Raw genomic sequence first — 4,970 nt, 5'->3', positions numbered from 1 at the left:
GGAGAATGATTTAGAATGAGGGAAATTTCAAAGGATTGGGTAGATGTAGACTTGAACTTAGCCATAATTGTGTATAGGTTCATTGCAAAAAACTTGGAAAATGACATAACTAGCCTTTATTAAAACTAAAATTTTTGACCTTACGAGACGACTCCACGAGTCATAGAAATAATGACGAGTCATCAAGATGAATCGTCCTGCAGGTCTATGGAAAGGTACTATTTTCAAGTCTTTGATGTTTGCAAACTAGTCGTTTCTACGAATCGTCTTCGTGACGACAAATCATAAGGTGCATTCGTCCTACAACTATCGAAACCTGCAACCTTGAGGGCCTCTGAACTTTGGCTACGAATCGTCTGGTCAAGTCGTAGACTCGACCTTGAGAAACTTCTGAAATATGGCCTCTGAAGTTTTGGGGTGAGTGGTTTTCATGACTCGTCAACAAGACAACAACTCATTCTGTTGAGTCGTAGAACCTCTCTTGAGAGTAACATTGTACAATTCTCAAAAAGTCACTCTACGATTCACTCTTATGAGTCGCAGAAAGCTCTACGACTCATAGAGTGATTCATGAAGATGAGCTAGTTCAAAATTTGAGATTTTTTTCTTTGGGTCCAACTTTCCGACTTCTGGGGTCTTACAGGAATATGGAGATGTGATATTACAACGAAAGAAGGTTGAGTGTATTTTTAAAGGTGTGTTGGGGTACGAAAAGGCTGTGAAGCCGGAAACATGTGTTGGGAGACTCAAACCGTCAATTTTTTCTTTTCTTTTTCAATACGTTGTAAGTAAAATTGTTTAGAATAGAGCCCAAAATATTTTCTTTACATTTCTCTTGTCACAAAACCAACTGTTTTACACTCACCCACAGTTACCAAAGTTTTTTTTACTATTGATGATAATAAACAAATGAAAATATTAATAAATATAAAACATGATATGAAACAACATGAAATTAAGGATTATACTAGTCAAGGGTCAATCACTTTTACTCAATCCCCTTCAACATAATAAGGCTCAGGCTTATGAACTGATATTTCTACACAACTTTCACAAGTATGGAAGATTTCAACATCCAAAAGATCTCCTTATTGCAAACTTGCATTACAAAGGAAATGCATCCATCCATTGCATATCTTCCGCCGATTATCCTCTCTACACTTACTGATAGTTGCATAATATGATTTATCTCCTCCAAAATAAATATGAACGATTCTTAAGGTTGTTGTCTCTGTGGAAATGAATTGATAAATGTATCGCAGCGGCCACTACGAAGAGGGAAAAAATAATGTAATAGTATGTTAATAAAACTAGAAAGAAATATTAAGAAAAACAATGAAAGGTACTAAATTACCACTCCATAACTATTGACATGCGTTTTTTTTAATGGAAGCAAGAAGCCTGAATAGGGAAAATTTTTCACCGGTGTGAAGGGTGCCATCTTTGGGATAGGAAAATATTTTGTCAAGATTTGGTCTTCTTTAAATAAAGTGTTCTGATAAGAAGAGAGTTTGTTGTGGGGAAAATGTAAGTATATATATAGAAAACTTTAAAATTTCAAATCACTGAAAATTTTAGAATTTAGAAATTCCCACAAAAAGATTTTATTTCTTAAAAAAAAATGGGGTACCTAATCTACACTCGAATGTGGGACCAAAGGGATTCGTATAAGATGACTTTTTACCGTTTCCGCTGCAATAACATTCGCTTCTACTTTGTATAAAAAATTCTTTATATGAATATTAAAATCAGTTTGTAAACTACTTATTCATCATTATACGAACTTATAGCATATACACTCAACATATTTTCCAAAGACGTAATTTCCATGATGTTTGTCCCTTAATACTCTCAATTAATTAATTAATTAGAATTAGCTCTGAAAAAATTGCTCAACAAACAATAAAATCTAAATTTGAAAAAATTTCATTTGAAAAATACGAACTCCTCTATAAAATGTGCATTTGAAAAAATTGCTCAACAAACAAATATTTCTCATTTTATCCCCACCATTAACATGACCTTTGAAACTTAAAACAAAATTTATATAGTCAAGAATCTATTTTTTCAAGAGGCTAATTAATTGCTTTGAACACTCCGATCCATAAATGGGCTCTTAAATACATTTTACTTAATTTTAATTTTCACATAAAGATTTTCCATCTACTCTTTTTCTTCTTTTTTAAAAACACAATATTGCCAGATTTAAGAGATAAAAAGCACGCAAATTAAAGGATGCACGAAGCTAATAATTAAAACAAAATACAAACTTTACTAATTACATATAAAAAAATAGAATCCCAAAAATATCATGGTAAAAAACCGTAAACGTCATCTTCATCCCTTACAACATTAGGGGATCCACCGCCAGCACTGCCCTCACTGGTGTTGTTCTTGATCTGATTAGCCAATCTAATATAGTGATTCGTTAACGTCCAAAGCTCTCGCCTCAGAGCTTCAACCGCACGGTTGATGTCCTTCACCTCCTGTTTCATGAGTTTGATCTCCCAGTCCGCCGTAAGCCGTTCTCTTCTAATTCCATCGGTATTTCCATTTTCTTGGACATTACTGTTTATCATAATATATGTAAGAATTTCTTTTTTTTTAAAAGAAAGAAGAGGGAGAGTATAATTCAAGTATGATGGTTAAGTATGTATTTATAAAGGGTAAGCATCACGTCCATTGAATAATGCTAGTTAATTATTTAGAATAAAAAATTCTTTTAAAAAATAGGGCAATTTCCATGTTAATTTTTCCTTTTTAAAAATAGCACTCTAAAGGAATATAAATAAGTCTTCAATAATCAACCACTACCATGACATCTCCTTGTCAACAAAAGGATGATTGTGTGGGTTGTGTTGTGAAACTGACATTTCTACACAACAGTCACAACTATGTAATATTACAACATCCAAAATGTCTCCTTCATGGAGACCTGAACTATTAATAAATTTCCTCCATCAATTATTGATCCTCCGCCACTTACTCTATCTGGACGGATCTGTTGTTGCATAATATTGTTGTGAAGCTTCAAAATTTAGAAGAATGGTCTTTAAATTTGTTGGCCTCGTCGGAATGAATTCACTGACAGTTAGCGGCAACCACTACAAATGCGAAAAATATATATTATATTATACAAATTTTACAGTAACAAAGAAATATATAGAAAAACATAAAAAGGGAATAAATTACCACTCTATCACCGTAATTTTTGACCTAGTTAGATGCAATAAGAAGGTTGGAAGGGGAACACTTGAAACAGGTGTGAAGTTTTCCATATTAGTGATAAGAAGAACCTTTGCTATTTTTCAGATGGGCTCTTGTTTCATAAAAGCACAATGTACCTTTGAATTGTATCGCACACCTAGGTATTCTCTACCTACCAACTATATAGTAATGAAAAGTTTGGAATATCCTACCATTGGAATTTGAATAGTCGATTTATTTTTAACTGTAATGACCTTCAATGTCATTTTCGTGCTTGTACGTAATTTTATCATTTTACCTCTTTTCGTAAATTCTTTATAGCTCTTATGTGATGTCGGGATGGGTGGCACGCTCCCAAAGGTGTTTAGTTGAGTTTTGAGGATGCTTTGCCATATGTGAGGCTTCAGGCTTGAAAGAGTTCACTTTAGTCAACATCCGGAGATGAGCATCGTATGGGAATTCCAATGGTTCCATCAGCTCCGGAAGATCCATGTTGTTCTAGAAGGAAGGTTGGTTTGAGTTTTGTAGTCTTCGTTTTGAGTTTAGGTGGTTTTGCCATTTTAACTTTACGTTTTGGCCAAAGATTGGCTTCAGTCAACATTTTGAGTAAACGCACTCGGAAGCAAATTTTGCAAGCGCAGTTAACTTTGGAGCGCCAAGTTTGGTCTAGAACGACCTTTGGTTCGGTTCTCAAGGTGATCGGAATGTGTTTTTTCTTTAAAAATTCTTTAACTTTGGTCAATAGTTCATCGAAACGACTTCTGTTGGTAAATCTGTCGATTTTATGGAGTCTGTAATGCCATTTACAGTTGGGTAGCATAGTTTGTTTACATCAACGAGATTTCAAACGAGTCTCGATCCCCCATTGAGGGACGTTTTCCCCTTGGAGAAATGCACCAGTACAGTTGCTGGTGCACCTATAATTTACTCTCCACATTCGTGGGCCCTTGCACGCGTTCGAGGAGGTGAAGCTTTTTGTTCCACATTCGCGGGCCTCAGGCTGTGTTCATAGAGGCCAATTTGTTTGTACTCTGCATTTGTGAAGGCCAAATGTGGCCTGGCAGTGAGGTCTTTTAAGACCCATTGCTAGCACCTTTTCTCTTATTTTCCACATATCAAACTCCATTTTTGAGAGAAAATCTTGACCGATATCGATAAATCTTGTGGGAATATTCCATGACACTTTCTCATCCTAAAAATCTTGTAAGTTTCGCGTAAATTCGTTGTTTTCTTGTATTTTTGACTATTCTAGGACTCGCTATTGGTGGGGTTGTTTGAACTCTTCCATTGTTCGAAATGTGTGCCCATTTTTAGGGCACAAGTTCCTTGAGTTATTTGGAAGCTTGTGACGGAGTTTATTTTTCAATTTTATGTGTGGGTCGTAATGTTAAATTTTGACCTGATTTTAGTTCCGTTTTTAATTATAGTAATATGGGTATCATTGACTTTGTTTTGATGTATTTTTCGATAATTTTATAGAGTGGCATCATTCAGACGTATCTCGGAAGGGAAAAACTCAGGTTTAGCAATTTGTGTGCAGTTTCGACTTTGAGGTAGGTCATGGCTTTCTCTTGTTAGACTTAGCTTGGTTGGAATTAATATATTTTGGGTGGTAACAAGTGATTAGGCTAGTAATTTAGGTGTTGATATCCTATTTAGCATTTTGTAGTCGATGATCATCGATATTATCTAGATTGGGGTGTTAGCCGTTGGAGCCTTAGTCTAGGTGCTATCTTAGCTTGTTTACATCGCTTAGAATCCTT

The 4,970-nt window shown here is 35.0% G+C and overlaps 1 long non-coding RNA gene across 1 annotated transcript; it reads right to left on the bottom strand.

The window, feature by feature from the left end:
• Positions 1 to 2,263: 2,263 nt before the first annotated feature.
• On the bottom strand, positions 2,264 to 3,304 carry LOC129884975 (uncharacterized). The gene is made up of 3 exons (XR_008766010.1): positions 3,193 to 3,304; positions 2,987 to 3,104; positions 2,264 to 2,568 (listed from the first exon to the last, which is right to left on the bottom strand). It is a non-coding gene; the product is annotated as an uncharacterized LOC129884975 (long non-coding RNA).
• Between the last annotated feature and the right edge of the window lie 1,666 nt (positions 3,305 to 4,970).

The sequence above is a fragment of the Solanum dulcamara genome, chromosome 4 (genome assembly GCF_947179165.1).
Source record: "Solanum dulcamara chromosome 4, daSolDulc1.2, whole genome shotgun sequence".
Taxonomy (NCBI): Eukaryota; Viridiplantae; Streptophyta; class Magnoliopsida; order Solanales; family Solanaceae; genus Solanum; species Solanum dulcamara.
This window is presented reverse-complemented; position numbering and strand designations above follow the sequence as displayed.